This window comes from Microcaecilia unicolor, chromosome 6 (genome assembly GCF_901765095.1).
Source record: "Microcaecilia unicolor chromosome 6, aMicUni1.1, whole genome shotgun sequence".
Taxonomy (NCBI): domain Eukaryota; kingdom Metazoa; phylum Chordata; class Amphibia; order Gymnophiona; family Siphonopidae; genus Microcaecilia; species Microcaecilia unicolor.
Window position 1 is genome coordinate 213,866,018 of NC_044036.1, and position 18,415 is coordinate 213,884,432.

At 44.3% G+C, this 18,415-nt stretch overlaps 1 protein-coding gene and 1 long non-coding RNA gene across 2 annotated transcripts in view; both read left to right on the plus strand.

Annotated features, from left to right (window-relative positions):
* Positions 1-18,415, plus strand: part of ZNF618 (zinc finger protein 618) — a 1,318,203-nt gene that overhangs the window by 937,938 nt on the left and 361,850 nt on the right.
* On the plus strand, positions 9,273-17,233 carry LOC115472009. Its single transcript, XR_003942453.1, has 3 exons — positions 9,273-9,283; positions 16,284-16,286; positions 17,137-17,233. It is a non-coding gene; the product is annotated as an uncharacterized LOC115472009 (long non-coding RNA).

The window sequence follows — 18,415 nt, forward strand, 5'->3', positions numbered from 1 at the left end:
TCCGTTAAAGATGTGGAACTTATTAGCTTGTTGGAAGCATGACTGCCCAGAGAATTAGAGCTCCCCGCACATCATGGTCCCTTGAGAGTGAAGAGAGCTCACAGATTGGGGTCCTCTAATGTCTGGCCCAGAGTGGTAATTGCATAGCTCCTAAATTTTGCTCATAAAACTGACATACTGCAGGCAATGCGAAAGGAGAAAGCACTCACATATAACAGGAAGAAAATATTATGTTTTCAGAATTATTCCGTGAACGTGGCTATGAAAAGGTGTTGATTTGCGTCTATTTGTTCTAAACTGTTTGAACACCACATTCGCTTTGCTGTATTCGGCACACTTGCAGGTGCAACACCTAAACCTGCACACAGTTATTTGACTCTATGGAAAGTGTGCAGCTATTTCAAGTTAGCCTCAATCTTGGCACCATGTCTTTGGAGGAGCCTGACATGGAATCAGACCAGCAGACATGCGGAACATGAGGCCTTTTTTTGCAGTTTGGTCTGCTAGAGATGTCTTTAGGTTTAAATGGTTTGATTAGTTGGAACTGACTTCACATCTACTGACTGACGTCTTCCCTTTTCTTATCTTTTCTTTTTTTTTAATTTTTACTTTTTTTGCTTTTCCAATTCGGAATTTCCTTACTGGAGGCTGTAATGGACTGGCTAGAAGCGGAGTGGGGGGAGGCTGGGGATTAAGATAATACTTTGACATATGGTTTTGAATGGGGTAGGCAACTTGTGACCGGCCTTACTTTAAGACAAGGTGGATGTTTTGGGGATAATTGGGAATGTGTGGGGAATGAGGGTTTTTTTTTTTAGATTGTAAGCTCTTCGAGCAGGGTCCGTCCTTCCATGTTAAACTGTACAGCGCTGCGTAACCCTAGTAGCGCTTTAGAAATGTTAAGTAGTAGTAGTAGGTTTTAAGGGAGGGGGGATTGGATGGGTTGGATGGAGAGCAGGGGAAGGAAAGTTTGGTATGCTAAACAGTATGCATGAAGTTCAAGGAAGGAGGTCATGATACAAATTTGTTTTTGCAGTGATGCTGGAGTGTTTGATGGGGGGGTGTTGTAGGCTGGGAAAACCCCTTTGCACTTGTTTGCAGCTGTACACTTTACATACTTCAATTATGATATCTACTTTATGAAGAGAAGTAACATGGAATATGGGAGGCATTAACTTGCCCATTAAAAGGTCTAAGATACTGCACCAGCTTCAGAGGCACAAAGTCGACGTAGCTCTCCTGCAGGAAACACATATGACTGCACAAGAGAGTGCCATATTAAAACAATGGTGGGTAGAGGAATGTATTGCTACTCCTGCTAAGGGGAGAAAAAAAGGGGGAGTAGTTATTTTGTTTCAAAAAGGGGTGGTAGATAACACCCTTCTGTTGCTGATCTGGGTGGTTGATACCTGGTTTGCCGGGTGTCGGTGGCGCGGAGAGAGCTGGTGTTGTGCAACCTGTATGCCCCTAACACTTTTGATTGGGTTTTTTTTAATGGCAGATGACTACATTGTTACTCACACATAGTGTGTACCCTCTGATTGTGGGCAGGGATTTTAATGCTACTTGGGTCCCGGCAATGGCGTAGCAAGGGCGGGGCGGTGGGGGCGGTCCGCCCCGGGTGCACGCCGCTGGGGGGGGGGGGTGTCGGCTCCACTGGTTCCCTGCTCCCTCTGCCCCTGAACAGGTTACGTCCTGTTCTGGGGCAGAGGGAGCAGGGAACCAGCGGAACCGACACACCCCCCCCCCAGCGGCGTGCACATGGCAGGCAAGAATGCACTCGGGGGAGGCTTGGGTGATGCCCCGGGGGGGGGGGGGGGGGGGGTGCAGCGACGAAACGCCCCGGGTGGCAGCCACCCTTGCTACGCCACTGGGTCCCGGATCTAGATGACTCTCATAATCCTAGGGGAGAGCAGGTGAACTTGACCCAAAGGTTACCCAGTCTCTGTAGGCAGTTGGGTTTGGTGGATGCATGGAGGGTTTCTTCATCCTACAGAGAGGGATTATACTCACCTGTCAAGGGCACATAGCACCCAGTCAAGAAAAGATTATGTCCTTTTTTACTCATCTCTGTTTTCGTACATCTCTAAATTAGATATCGGATCATGCATGGGTATGGGCAGACTGGCAACCACCTGGAAGTAGGATACTGGGTTCTATATGGGTCTTTCCACTCGCTTTAAATCACAATGTGAATTTCCATGCGAAGTTGCAGTGAAGTTGGTGAGAGTATAGGGCCCATAATGCTGATTATGAGCATCAACCTTTGATTTACAGGGAGGCAGCTAAGACTCTGCTCTGGTGGGAAATAATCAGTTATACGAAAATCTTACACTTGGAGCAGCAGTGTCAGTGTTATGGTAGAACTCATTTGGAGCTTCATAGACAGCAAGTCCTGGAAACTCAGATAGTGCTGAATGTGCTTTTTCATGCTAGGGTGGTTAAATCATTGGCCTACTATAAATACCAGCTTTATCAGCACAGTAATAAGGGGGGTTGTCTGTTAGCTAGGCTGATAAACAACAGAGAAGGTCCCAAAAAGATCATACTTCAGTCGAGTGGGGGGGGGGGGGGGGGGGTCCATACTGATGCAGAGATATCCCTGGAGATGACAGTTTTAGAATGGAGTTCTATAAGTTATTGGGTGAAGAGGTGGTACCTCCCCTGGTAAATGTGTTCGGCCTTATGGTAGATGCTGAGGCAGTTCCGCCTGAATTAAATACAGCATGGGTTGTACTGCTCCAGAAACCGGGAAGAGACCCACAGCTCCCCGGCTCATATAGGCCGATATCTCTCTTGAATGCAGAGCTCAAAATTCTTGCTAAAATTCTAGCAGACAGGATGGCATGGGTTCTGTAATATCTGATTTATGATTCCCAGGTAGGTTTTGTGAAGGGGTGCACAATAGCTAAAAATCATTGGAGTATCTTGGCATCCCTGGAACAACGCAGTAAATGGGATATTACCCTCCTTATTGATCAGCTTTGACGCCAAAAAGGCCTTTGACCTTGCGAACTAGGAATTTCTTTATGCTACCTTGCAGGCTTATGGGTTCACAGGTAGATTTGTGTCAGTGGTGAAGGCCTTGTATTCCTCTCCTCTTGCAAAGATTCTGGTCAATGGGTAGGCGTTGGACTGCTTTCCGATTTTGAGGGGAACACAGCAGGGGTGCCCCTTTTCCTCTCTATTATTTATTTTAACTCTGGATCCTCTTCTTAGAGATATACAGAACTCACTGAATGTCTAGGAGTGGGCCCCCACCAGTTCAAATTAGCGGCATTTGCAGATGACATTTTGGTCCATCTTTCCAACCCATATCACTCTCTGGCATCCCTGCTAGAACTTATTAGCGAGTATGGAGACTATGCAGGATTTCATCTGAACTTAGATAAATCAGAGGCACTTGCATCATCGGCGCAAGTTTGTCAACTATGGAGAGAGGTTTCCTCTGAAGTGGGCGGGGCTTCACTTTAAATACTTGGGAGTTCAGCTAGCAATAGATGTCTCTTCATTTTATACCATCAATGTGTCTCATTTGTTGGGATGCATGCACACCTGCTTGGAGGGATGGCAAGACTTTCTCTTATCATTGATGGGACTTATTAGTCTTTTGTGTATGGTTATCCTGCCCAGGTGCAGACACCACCGCTCTGTTTGTTAGGTAGGGACCATAGGACTCTAAATCTACTTTTTTCCAAATTCTGTTGGGCTTCCAAAAAACCTAAATTAAAATTTCATCTGATGTTGGGAGGTTGGGTCTAAAGGGAGTTGATGCCAAACTTAAAATTCTATAATTGGGCCTGTCTCCTTCATCATCTGTGAGACTGGTTGTATAGAAAGTCCCATTTTACTCCGTGGACATTGAACAAGCCTTTTATTCCCCCATTCCATTTTTTTCTTTGTTGCACCGCACCAGCTCTCTAATACCTAGACAGTTTCAGGGGGGCACTGTTGTTACCCCCAATGTGCGCTACATGACGGATGTTGGTGAGGGGTTTGGGTGGGGATTCCAGAGTAAATGATCAGCCCCCGCTTAGGGGGAATGTTTCCTTTCAGCCAGAGCAACACTATTTTATTTTTTTCAGTCTTGGGAAATTAAGGGGGTGACACATCTGGAGCATCTGTTGGGAGAGACGGGAGATCTCCTTGAATATGAAATACTCCAGCGGAGAGTTGGGGGGGCCTGGGGGACCAGATTCGCATATTGCCAGATCCAACATTATAGAGCCACATTGGCGCCAGAGCCGCTTCGCATGCATTTGGGAAGGAAATTATGGTCCTTTTTCGATGCCATCTCTGAGAGGGGAATTAGTGTTTCAGGATTACATAAGGCTCTGCTTCAGCTGACCCCCTCCTAAAAACAAGAGATATTTGGGAGCGATGGGCTCGTGACATAGGGAGAGACCTCTTGGGTTGGGTGGGATATGTTAATTAATCTTAGGAGAATATCTGCCCTGGTGTGGCGTGCCTGGCTGCAGGAGAGTTATTATTGTATACTTCTGCAGGTGTATTGTGCCCAAACACAGTTGTATAATGTAGGGGGAGCACACTCGCCTCTCTGCCTGAAATGTACCTCCAAGGATAATTCTTATATCCATGCTCTTTAGAGGTGTCCTTTGGTGCAGTTTTTGTAAAGATCTGGTGGAATTTTTCCCCATTGTTCTGGGTATAGGAGAAACTGGAACTATTGATCAGTTACTCCCAAGGTCCTTTATAGGTTTTTCCGGACAGGTGAGTTTACTTTTGAGGAAGTTTTGCTTGGTAGCGCGAAAAAGTATTATGCAATACTGGACCTCTCAAGACCTGCTTAACTTTTGGCACTGTAGAAATCAAATTCACTTCCTGGCAGTGTAGGAGGCTCGCAACGTTAAGAGCTCACCTAAATGCAAAAAGTGATATTTACGAACTTAGGGCCCATATGTGCAAACACGATCTCCCTGGGGGTGTAGTATGATTTTGAATACTCTGTGAGTAAGCCCTTGTGGGTCTGTGGACCTTGGAGGCTATGGGAGGTTGAGAATTGTTTTTTTTCTTTCTTGGACAGTACTGGTGCTCTGGAGGTTGAACTCCCAAAAAGCATTGTGGGGAGAGTACAAGACACAGGCTCTCTCCACACTTATTGCAGTCAGTGTGAGTGTGAGGTCGGGGTTTGCAACAACTAATGGAAGTTTGACCATCACACCCTGGGAGAGCAGGAATTTAAAAGTGTAGATGGAGGGTTAGAGGGAGAGGCCTTTATGTATGTTTTCACTGTAGCATTATGCAGGTTTTGGGTGGGTGGGTGAGGGTGGGGATGAAAATAGTAAAATGTTGATGACAGGCAATTATATTTTGTTACTATTGCATATATTATGTTTGATTCTTTGTCAACAATAAAAATGTTAAAACTATCTTGCTGCTGCCCCATATACCTGGAATAGACTTCCTGAGTCATTACATCAAGCTCCATCTCTGGCCATCTTCAATTCTGGCTAAAAGCCCACCTTTTTGAAGCTGCTTTTAACTCACAAGAACATAAGAGTAGCCATACTGGGTCAGACCAATGGTCCATCTAGCCTAGTATCCTGTTTTCCAAACAGTGGCCAAGCTACATCACAAGTACCTGGAAGAAACCCAAATCGTGGCAACACTCCATACTACAAATCCCAGGGCAAGCAGTTGCTTCTCATGTCTATCTCAATAGCAGACTATGGACTTTTCCTCCAGGAATTTGTCCAAACCTTTTTTAAACCCAGATACGTTAACCGCTGTTACTACATCCTCTGGAAAAGAGTTCCAGACCTTAACTATTTGTTGAGTGAAAAAATATTCCCTCCTATTTATTTTAAAAGTATTTCCACGTAACTTCCGCAGGTGTCCCCTAGTCTTTGTACTTTTGGAACGAGAAAAAAATTGATTTACTTCTACTCGTTCTACATCACTCAGGATTTTGTAGACTTCAATCATATCTCCCCTTGTTATAGGAAATGTTACAGTTCCAAAATGATGTTTAAGAATAGAGGGGATCGCTCAGAGCATGTGGTTGCAACATGTGCTGTATTTCTACGTTTTAAGATATATTTTGATTCTATTCTGTTTTATTATTCCCCAATTACCTATAAGGTAATAAGATAAGCATATGTAAGGAAAAGGGGAAGTAAATACACTAAATTTGAATTAATTACATTAACCTGCATTGTACGTTTAGGAACATGTGCTTAAAGCATTTGGAGCTTGCACATGTGAGGACATGTGCTTTTCCCAATATAAAGGCCAGATAGTTAACTTTAAAAAGAAAATGTTTATTTCTAATACAGGCAAGGTAACAAGTTTACAATAGAGAGGCAATTTTAGAGAGGATCTTTTACCAATGGAAGTATGCTACAAAATAACAGGTTTGATTGTAAATGAAGCTGGATAACTCACATTGATGGAGGCTGCTATGGAGAGTGATGCAGGAGATCCTTGCTGGAACGAAATTTCTTTGTAGATTTGCTGTCTGATGAGCTTGAAGCCGTTTCTTTCAGGTGGATATGATGTCCAGCTTGAGAAGTCAGGATTCCAGGAGATTCTAGCTTGCTTTTAGATTTAATCACTTCAGGGCAGCGGCGACTAGGACAGGAGCATCAGGAACAGCCAGGAAGAACTATCCTGTCTGAACTGGGCATTTATCTACCAGGCTATTTTTAGACTCGCGTCAGGTGGTTGCCCTTGGTCCAATTAGAAAGCTTCTGGGTAGCTGAATTCTGGGCATCTAGTTTTGAGATGGAGCATGGTAACAGGTCACATGTTCAATGACATCATAAGACTTCATAAGTACATAAGTAATGCCATACTGGGAAAAGACCAAGGGTCCATCGAGCCCAGCATCTTGTCCACGACAGCGGCCAATCCAGGCCAAGGGCACCTGGCAAGCTTCCCAAACGTACAAACATTCTATACATGTTATTCCTGGGATTTTGGATTTTTCCAAGTCCGTTTAGTAGCGGTTTATGGACTTGTCCTTTAGGAAACCGTCCAACCCCTTTTTAAATTCTGCTAAGCTAACCGCCTTCACCACTTCCTGCCTGGACATCTGCTAGTCCATTGTCTGAGAGTGATTGAGCTTAGATGGGCTTAGTCTTTGTCTGAAAATAGATGGAGGTGTAGTCTTTTGTTACTGCAGTCTCTGAGATAGCTTTCTTTGGAAAGGAACACTGCTGGTCCATTGTCTGAGGGTGATTGAGTTTAGATGGGCTTAGTCCTTGTCTGAGAATAGGTGGAGGTATAGTCTTTTGTTAGGTGCTGCTATTTTTGGAGAGGTGTTGATGGCCTTAGGTATTCATCCAGCTTCTCAGTAGTTTTCCAGAGGAGAGGGGGGAAAGTAAAGTCTTTGCAGCTGTATATTTTATATGATTTGGATCTGATCCAGCAAAACCAATAACTCTGAGAATTAAACTTATATCATGCTACACCCTCATCCGTCTCTTTTCCAACCCTAACCTCTTTAGCCTTTCCTCATGTGAGGGGAGTTCCATCCCCTTTATCATTTTGGTCGCTCTTCTTTGAACCATTCCTAATTCCGCTATATCTTTTTTGAGATATAGCAACCAGAACTGAATGCAATATTCAAGGTGCGGAAGCACCATGGAGCGATACAAAGGCATTATAGTATTTTTGGTCTTATTCACCATCCCTTTCCAAATAATTCCTAGCATCCTGTTTGCGTTTTTGGCAGCTGCCGCACACTGAGCAGAAGATTTCAGCGTATTATCTACGAAGACACCCAGATCTTTTTCTTGAGTGCTGACCCCCAAGGTGGACCCTAGCATCAGGTAATTATGATTCAGATTATTCTTTCCAGTGTGTATCATCTTGTATTTGTAGACATTAAATTTCACCTGCCATTTGGATGCCCAGTATTCCAATTTCCTAAGGTCTTCCTGCAGTATTTCACAGTCTGCACGTGTTTTAACAACCTTGAATAATTTTGTATCATCTGCAAATTTGATCACCTTACTCATCGTTCCGATTTCCATATCATTTATAAATATGTTAAATAGCACAGTCCCAATACAGATCCCTGCGGCACTCCACTGTTCACTCTTATCCATTGAGAGAAATGACCATTTAACCCCACCCTCTGTTTTCTGTCCAATAACCAATTCCTAATCTACATCAGAACCTTTCCTCCTATCCCATGACTTTTTAATTTTATCAGGAGTCTCTCATGAAGAACTTTATCAAAAGCTTTCTGAAGATCTAGCTACACTACATCATTCGGCTCACCTTTATCCACTTGTTTTTTCAGGCCTTCAAAGAAATGAAGCAAATTGGTGAGGCAAGACTTCTCTTGGCTGAACTCATGCTGACTCTGACCCATTAAACCATGTTTGTCTACATGTTCTGTAATTTTTTTCTTTATAATAGTTTCTACTATTTTGCTGGGCACCGATATCAGGCTTGCTGGTCTGTTATTTCCCAGATCACCCCTAGAACCTTTTTTAAAAACTGGCATCACATTGGCCACCCTCCTATCTTCAGATGTTACGGACATAACAGAAGATCAGAAATTTCATCCTTGAGTTCTTTGAGTACCCTTGGATGTATGCCATCCGGTCCAGGTGATTCACTACTCTTTAATTTGTCAATTTGGCTTAGTACATCTTCCAGGTTCACCAAGATTTTTTTCAATTCCTCCGCATCATCACCCTTGAAAAGCATTTCCGGTACAGACAGATCTCTTATATCTTCTTCTTTAAAGACAGAAGCAAACAATTCATTCAATTTCTCCACTATGGCCTTGTCCTTCCTGAGCGCCCCTTTTGCTTCTTCATTATCTAATGGTCCCATGGATTCCCTCGCAGGCTTTCTCCTTCTGATGTACCTGAAAAAGTTGTTACTGTGAATTTTAACCTCTGCTGCAAGTTTCTTTTCATATTCTCTTTTAGCTTTCTTTATTAATGTTTTGCATTTGACTTGCCAGTGCTTATGTTGCTTCTTTCTTCATTTAGGTCCTTTTTCCATTTTTTGAAGAAAAATCTTTTAGCTATAATGGCCTCTTTTACTTCACCTTTTAATCGTGCAGGCTGACGTTTTCTCTTCTTTCCACCTTTGCAAATACGTGGAATGTATGCGGACTGGGGCTTCCAAGATGGTATTTTTGAAAAATGTCCACACCTGATTGTCAGACATCCAAATCGGTATAATCGAAACCCGATTTTGGACGTTTCCGACTGCCGTCCATCGCAAGGACGTCCACATTTCAAGGGGGCGTGTCGGAGGCGTGGTGAAGGCAGGACTTGGGCGTGCCTAACACTTGGATGTCTTTGAGCCATAATTGAAAAAAGCAGGGACGTCCTAAAGTAAAACTTGGACGTTTTCACCCAAACATGTTTTTTTTACGACCAAGGCACAAAAAGGTGCCCAAAATGACCAGATGACCACCAGAGGGAATCGGGGATGACCTTCTGTTACTCCCCGAATGGTCACTAACCCCCTCCCACCCTCAAGAAACATCTTTAAAAATATTTTGTTCCAGCCTGTATGCCAGCCTCAGATGTCATACTGAGGTCCATGACAGACTAATGCAAGTCCCTGGAGCAGTTTTAGTGGGTGCAGTGCACTTCAGCAAGGCGGACCCAGGCCCATGCCCCTCCTACCTGTTACGTTTGTGGAGGAAACAGCGAGCCCTCCAAAACCCACCATAAACCTACTGTACCCACATCTAGGTGCTCCCTTTCACCTGTAAGGGCTATGGTAGTGCTTTACAGTTAGGGATAGTGGGTTTTGGGGGGGTTGGGGGGCTCAGCACACACAGTAAGGGAGCTATGTACCTGTGAGCAATTTATGAAGTCCAGGGTGCCCGGTTGGTGTCCTGGCATGTCAGTGGGGTCAGTGCACTACAAATGTGGGCTCCTCCCACATCCAAATGACTTGCATTTGGACGTTTTTGACATGGACGTCTTTGGTTTCAAAAATCGCCGAAAGTGAAAGACGTCCATGTCTAAGGACGTCCAAATCCAAGAACGTTCTTGGTATTTTCAAAACGAAAGCTGGATGTCCATCTTTTTTCAAAAATTCGGTTTTCCCCGCCTCCCGGATATGGACATTTTACAAAGACGTCCAAATCGCAACTTGGATGTTTCTTTCGACAATTCCTCTCTAAGTGTCCTAACCTTTGCAGCCGATCCTTTAACTTCTTTTTAACCATTTTCCTCATTTTATTATAGACACCCTTTTGAAAATTAAATGTAGCTACTGTAGATTACCTTGCTGGTTTATCCCAGATAATAGTTCAGACGCAACACCGCCACCTGTCACACTATGCCCTGCACGCCACCAAGTACCAGATCCAAAATGGCTCCCCGTCTTGTCGGTTTCTGGACCAGCTGCTCCAAGAAGCAGTCATTTATTACATCTAGAAATTTTATCTCCCTGGCACTCCCTGATGTAACATTTATCCAGTCAATATTGTGATAATTGAAATCACCCATTATTATAGTGTTGCCCAATTTGCCAGCTTTCCTAATCTCTGTAAATATTTCTTCATCCGTTTGTTCGTTCTGTCTCTGTGGATGGTAGTACAGCTCTACAATAATACTCCTTCCCATCACACGTGTAATTTTTATCCATAATGATTCCACACTGCTCTCTGTGTCATGTGGAATGTTAGCTTTATTTGACTCAATTCCCTCTTTAACATATAGCGCAACCCCTTCCATTTGATCCTCTCTATCATTGTAATACAATTTGTACCCTGTTAACACAGTGTCCCATTGATTGTCCTCTTTCCACCAAGTTTATGATATGCCTTTTATATGTACCTCATCATTTAGTGCTATATATTCTTACTCTCCCATTTTATTTTTTAGACTTCTAGCATTTGTATACAGGCATTTCAAATTGTGTTTTATCCTGTGATCTACAAGCTGATTAGAAGTTGAAGGGGATAATGGGCATCCTTTATCCTGCTCTCTCATTAAGCACACCTGGCTTACATTCAGCATTGTTGAAACCTCTCTTCTGGGATTCCCTAATTGTCCTATTTCAATAGTGTCCTTCAAGTATACTCCACACCGAACTATGCACTTCTGGGCAACTGTCTGCTCCCCCCCCCCCCCCCCCCCATTCTAGTTTAAAAGCTGCTCTATCTCCTTTTTAAAAGTTAGCACCAGCAGCCTGGTTCCATCCAGGTTAAGGTGAAGCACATCCTTTTGTAACAGCCTCCGCCTTTCCCAGAAAGTCGCCCAGTTCCTAACAAATCTAAATCCCTCATCCCTTGGAGGAGTGGAGGAGTAGCCTAGTGGTTAGTGCAGTGGACTTTGATCCTGGGGAACTGAGTTCAATTCCCACTGCAGCTCCTTGTGACTCTGGGCAAGTCAATTAACCCTCCATTGCCCCTGGTACAAAATAAGTACCTGAATATGTGTAAACCACTTTGAATATAGTTGCAAAAAACCTCAGAAAGGTGGTATATCAAGTCCCATTTCTCTTTCCCCTTCACCATCGTCTCAACCACGCATTGAGAATTTGGAGCTCTGCCTGCCTTTTGGGTCCTCGCGTGGAACTTGGAGCATCCCTGAAAATGCTACCCTGGAGGATCTGGACTTCAGATTTCTACCTAAGAGCCTAAATTTGGTTTCCAGAACCTCCCTTCCACATTTTCCTATGTCAATCGTACCTACATGTACCCAAGACAGCCGGCTCCTCCCCAGCACTATCTAAGATCCTTCTAGGTGATGCATGAGGCCCATCTCCTTTGCATCAGATAGTCAAGTCACTAGGCAATCCTCACGTTCACCAGCCACCCAGCTATCTACATGCCTAATGATCGAATCGCCAACTACAACAGCTGTCCTAACCCTTCCTGCCTGGGCAGAAGTTCCTGGAGATGTATTTTACATGGTATTGTGATACTTTATATGTATACCCGAGTTTGATTTATCCTTGCCTTTCTCAGGGCACAGACCATAGAAGTCTGCCCAGTACTGTTCTTGTACTAAGTTCTGAAGCTAACATCGAAGCCCCTTAAAATTTACACTCCAGCCCATCCCTATCTATTCAGTCACGATCAGAGCTTAGACCGTAGAAGTCTGCCCAGCTCACGTTTTGATTCCCAATTACCGACGTCACCACCCAATCTCCGCAAAGATTCCATGGAACCATTCCTACTAAACAGGATTCCTTTGTGTTTATCCCACGCATGTTTGAATTCCATTACCGTTTTCATCTCCACAACCTCCTGCGGGAGGGCATTCCACATATCCACCACCCTCTCCGTGAAAAAATACTTCCTGACATTACTCCTGAGTCTGCCCACCTTCAACCTCAATTCATGTTCTCTAGTTCTACCACCTTCCCGTCTCTGGAAAAGGTTCATTTGCGGATTAATACCTTTGAAATATTTGAATGTCTGTATCATATCACCCCTGTTTCTCCTTTCCTCCAAGGTATACTTGTTGTTTTTTTTTGTTACATTTGTACCCCGCGCTTTCCCATTCATGGCAGGCTCAATGCGGCTTACATATACAGGTACTTATTTGTACCTGGGGCAATGGAGGGTTAAGTGACTTGCCCAGAGTCACAAGGAGCTGTCTGTGCCTGAAGTGGGAATCGAACTCAGTTCCCCAAGACCAGAGTCCACCACCCTAACCACTAGGCCACTCCTCCACTCCAGGTCAGCAAGTCTGTCGTACGGTTTGCAGCGCAAATCCCATACCATTTTTGTAGCTTTACTTTGCATCGCTTCCAGTCTTTTTACATCTTTATTTTATTTCATTTGTATCCCACATTTTCCCACCTATTTGCAGGCTCAATGTGGCTTACAATTTTACGTCGTGACTTATGTCATTTCAGAGTACAAATACAATTAGTAATATACTAGTGAAAAAGGCCCATTTCTGACAGAAATGAAACGGGCGCTAGGAAAGGTTTCCTCGGAGTGTGTATGTTTGAGAGAGTGTGTGTGAGTTTGACTGTGTGAGAGAGAGTGAATGTGCGAGTGTGTGTGTGTGACAGAGAGAGAGTGAGACTGGGTGCGAGTGTGTCCGTGAGAGGGAGAGTGTGTGTGTGAGAATCAGAGTGTGTGCCAGGGTCCCCTCCCTCCTCCCTCCCAGTTCCAGGGTCCCCCCTCCATCCCTCCCTCCGAGTTCCAGGGTCATCCCTCCGAGTTCCAGGGTCCCTTCCAGTTTCAGGGTCCCCCCCACCCTCCCTCATAGTTTGAGGGTCCCCACCCTCCCAGGGTCACCTTCCCTCCATCCCCCTATCAGTTCAAGGGTCCCTCCCCCCTCCCTTCCTCCGAGGTGCTTGAGGGGGGGGGGGGTTGCTATTTGCTGTCAACCTAAGGAGAGACTGCTTCTGGAGTCCAGCAGCTAAGGTCTGTTGTGACCCATAGGCAGCTGGAGCTCCCTCATACTCTGACACACATTGACAGGCAACGGCGGGGCTGACACAGCCACGGGCACTTACCTGGATAAAGTTTGTATTGTTGACAAATGATCTGACAATACAGAGTTTAAAATTGCTGTTTCTACCAGGTAGAATATTTTTTAAAGCTGTTTTAGTGATGTTTAATTTAGATTTCATGATATTCATATGTACAGATGGGTAGCTTTCAAATAAATTAAAAGGTGTGCAGTAAGAAACCAAAAACAAAAACCTTTTGTCCTTTACCTTTTAAGGCGCAGTTTATCCAGTAGAAACAGCTTTAGACGTGTTTCAGATGGAAGAAGAAAAAAAAAAAAAAAAGCTCCCAGGTGTGCTTGGTTTTGAGTATACGGGAATGACGGCTGTGTTGGGGAGTGGAATCAGAGATTATTTTATTATTTTTGTTACATTTGTACCCCGCGCTTTCCCACTCATGGCAGGCTCAATGCGGCTTACATGGGGCAATGATTAACCAATGGGCTTCCTTGCTTACAGTGTAGTTGATTGGGTCACTTTCACTCGTGCATAGTAATCGTCCTGCTGAATGGCCAGAGTCGGATCGGAGAGGGGGTGCGGCGGAACGGTGAGCGAGCAGCTGCAGGAGGGTGGGTGAGGGGGATATGGGCGGGGGGACGGGGTGCAGCGGCAATTTTGTTTGGTTTTGAGTGTTTGGGAATGACGGCAGCGTTGAGGAGAGGAAACAGAGATTAACCAATGGGCTTCCTTGATTCGTTGAGTGTCAGTACTCCGCCCTCAACGTCATCATGTTTGACACGAGGGCGGGGCAGACACTCATGGGCAAACCGGATGTCTATGCCACTTCAAGTTTCCGGCTTGAGGCTTCATTAGAACATTGGAGGTGCGTTTTATATATAGAGATATATAACATGGATGATACTTTAGCAAGATACGGCCTCCAAAACTGAACACAATACTCCAAGTGGGGCCTCGCCAATGACTTGTAGTGGGGCATCAACACCTCCTTTCTTCTGCTGGTTATGCCCCTCTCTACGCAGCCTAGCATCCTTCTGGCCACAGCCGTCGCCTTGTCGTATTGTTTCTTCACCTTCAGATCCTCCGACACCAACACCCCCCTGAGTCGAGCTTACTAACCTCTCCCCTCCTATTCAGTATCTCTCTTTTGGGTTTATGCACCCCAAGTGCATTACTCTACACTTCTTGGTAGGGTATAGGCATGTTGCCATGTGGAAAAGATACATCGGCGACGTCATCTTATTCTGGAAGGGCCCTTTAAGCAGTCTACGGTCTTTCTTGGATACCCTCAATATGGCAGATCCCCATATTAAATTCACTTCACGTATACATCAGGTGGAGATGGATTTTTTGGACATAAAGATCATTAGATCCATGGAGGGGGAGTTTGCCACTACCATTTACCGCAAACCTACCGACAGGAACACCCTATTGCATTATCAGAGTTTCCATCATAATAGCTTGAAGAGGGGTGTTCCTGTTGGTCAGTTTTTGCGGTTACGGCGTTTATGCACCTCCATCATTGAATTTAAAACACAGGCAAAAATTATGACAGCGAGATTTTTAGAACGAGGGTACCCTATGCGAGTCCTTAGATCGGCTTATAAAAGGGCCCTATATGCCCATCGTCCATGGTTATTTTCACCCCGTCAGAAGCCTCCTAATAGCACAATGGCATGTGTCATCCCATATTCTCATAGGGCCAATGGCACTAGTGCCATTATACATAAATATTGCTAACAGTTCACCCAGAGTTCAGCGAGCACCCCACAGTAGCCTATAAACGACAAGCTAACATCGGGGAGCTACTTAAGAGATCTAGTAGTGATGGTGGTAGTGGCAGGCCTTGTGGGGGGGGTTGTGTGTATTGTCAGTTCTCCTGTGACACTATAGAGGTCACCATTCCCCACACGAACAATCAAAAGAAATTTGCTTTGAAAAGTATTACCACATGCACCAGTGAGCGAGTAGTTTATTGTATTATGTGTCCATGCAACTTGTATTATATAGGCCACACAAAATGACAGTTAAAAAACAGATTAGCTGAACATATCATCAATCTGCGTCATGATAAGCAGGAAAATCCTATAGTGGCACATTGGTGACAATGCAAGCATAAAATAGATCAGCTGCGTTGCGTGGTCTTAATGCAAATGTCCCCCCCCCCCCCCACCCGCTTCATGGGGATGACATCAGTGCTCGCTTGCTGGTGCAGGAACAGCGATTTATTTTGATGTGGAGAACGGTGGCCCCCTCTTGCCTCAATCGGGAGGTAGAGTGGATCTGACTGGGTGTGGAGTCCCTTTAATTTAATTTGAGGTAATGGAATGCGGGGGGGTGTCCTCCCACGTGGATGATTTAAAATGAGTGTGTTAGGCCTTATCAGCTCAGCGCTGTATCCTTTGACCCCGGCAGGGGCGAGTATCCTTCCGGCAAGCAGCCGTATATAAGTGAAACAGTAAGTGATGACTTAAACCGAGGTAAGAAGGATCGCACTGGATTCACATTTGGAGTGATATTTTTATGATATTGTAGATATGCTGGTTCCTCCTGAGGAAGAGTTGAAATGCGGTCCGGCATCGGGGAACCGCTATTGGAAGTGTACAGCAGAAAGATTTTGTTGTGAGGGTGGCTGTTGCAGTCTCTCGCCACTGCCTAGTACTCACTTGACTTAATAAAAGCCTGCAGCGTGCTGGAGAGTTTAGATGAAGTATATGGACTTTGCGATTTAGAAGTAGGCTGAGTGGATGCAAATGCAGCTTAAACATCGAGTGGACTTTAAGAGTAAAGAGTCCGGGAATACACCGGCAAAGCTGTGGTGGCACCATCAATGTACAGTGTGATGCATATCATGTGATGTATTGTATTGCATCATGTTGAGACATATGTGAAATTTATACTAGACAGTAGAGACTAGCGGCGGATGAATGTTGATGAATGTGAGTGTAGTTAGATGATGTAGATCATCTGGTTTTGTAATAATGTAATTGATGAAAATAAAGTGTTAGAGCTTTTGTTATACTACTGGAGTTCTTAGTGTTATATTAAATTTTAACTGCCAGACCCTTGACCATTCTTCTAACGTTCGGAGATCCCTTCTCATTGTTTCTACTCCCTCCAGGGTATCCACTCTATTGGCTGTTTTCATGTCATCCGCAAAAAGCGCACCTTTCCTTCCAACCCTTCAGCAACATCTCCCACAAATATATTAAACAGAATAGGCCTCATCACCGACCCCTGAGGAACTCCACTGCCCACCTTCCTTTCTGCCGAGCAGATTCCATTTACCACCACCCTCTGCCACCTGTCGGTCAACCAGTTTCTTATCCAGTTCACCTCTTTTGGTCCTAAGTTCAACCCTTTCAGCTTATTCATGAGTCTTCTGTGGGGGACCGTATCAAAGGCTTTACTGAAGTCTAGCTCACGTCCCTCATCCAGTTCTTTGGTCACCCAGTCAAAAAAGTCAATAAGATTCATTTGGCAGGATTTTCCTTTGGTAAAGCCATATTGCCTTGGGTCCTGTAACCCGTCGGCTTCTAGAAAGTTAACTATCCTTTCTTTCAACGACTCCATTATTTTTCCTACCACCAACATGAGACTTACTGGTCTGTAGTTTCCCACTTTATCCCTGTCTCCACTTTTGTGAAGAGGGACCACATCCACTCATCTCCAATCTTGCAGAACCTCTCCCGTCTCTAAAGATCTATTAAATAAATCTTTAAGAGGTCCCACCAGGACCTCTCTGAACTCCTTCAGTATCCTTGTTGCGAGAGGATAGTACTTCCCCTGTTGTGCAGGTCCTGGCTACAGGAGTACTTCCTACTTCACCAGGGTGATGCTCTCCTTCTAGGAGATCTCCTGCCAGACTGGACTTCTCTACAACGTCCCTGTAGGTTTCCTCTCTCTCTCCCTCAGCTCCACCAAGTCTATTGTAGCCTCAAGACAACGGACCTGTTTGCATTGGGCACACACATATAACCGTACTATCCTTAATATATCCAGAAATGTCATTTAATGCCTTTTGCTTTAATACTTTCATGTATCTTACCACCATGTAACCCATAACCCTCTGTAAAACCAATTGTATATTCTCTTCTATTTCCAGTATTCATGACGAATTGTAAGCCACATTGAGCCTGCAAAGAGGTGGGATAATGTGGGATACAAATGCAATAAATAAATAGACTGGATAGCACCTCTCCTAGTCCCTATTCACTTGTTCAGTACCCTTGTCTGTTTTATCATTCCCACATTAAATATTTCCCTTATCCCTTATAAGTACATAAGTATTGCCATACTGGGAAAGACCAAAGGTCCATCAAGCCCAGCATCCTGTTTCCAGCATCCTGTTTCCAACAGTGGCCAATCCAGGTCACAAATACCTGGCAAGATTTCCAAAAAAGTACAAAACATTTTATATTGCTTATCCCAGAAATAGTGGATTTTCCCCAAGTCTATTTAATAATGGTCTATGGACTTTTCCTTTAGGAAGCCGTCCAAACCTTTTTTTAAATTCCGCTAAGCTAACTGCCTTTACCACATTCTCTGGCAACGAATTCCAGACTTCAATTACACATTGAGTGAAGAAAGATTTTCTCCGATTCGTTTTAAATTTACTACATTGTAGCTTCATCGCATGCCCCCTAGTCCTAGTATTTTTGGAAAGCGTAAACAGACGCTTCACATCTAGAAATCCACTCATTATTTTATAGACCTCTATCATATCTCCCCTCAGCCACCTTTTCTCCAAGCTGAAGAGCCCTAGCTGCTTTAGCCTTTCCTCATAGGGAAGTCGTCCCATCCCCTTTATCATTTTAATCGCCCTTCTCTGCACCTTTTCTAATTCCACTATATCTTTTTGAGAGGCGGCGACCAGAATTGAGCACAATATTTGAGGTGCGGTCGCACCATGGAGCGATACAAAGGCATTATAACATCCTCATTTTTGTTTTCCATTCCTTTCCTAATAATACCTAACATTCTATTTGCTTTCTTAGCCGGAGCAGCACACTGAGCAGAAGGTTTCAACGTATCA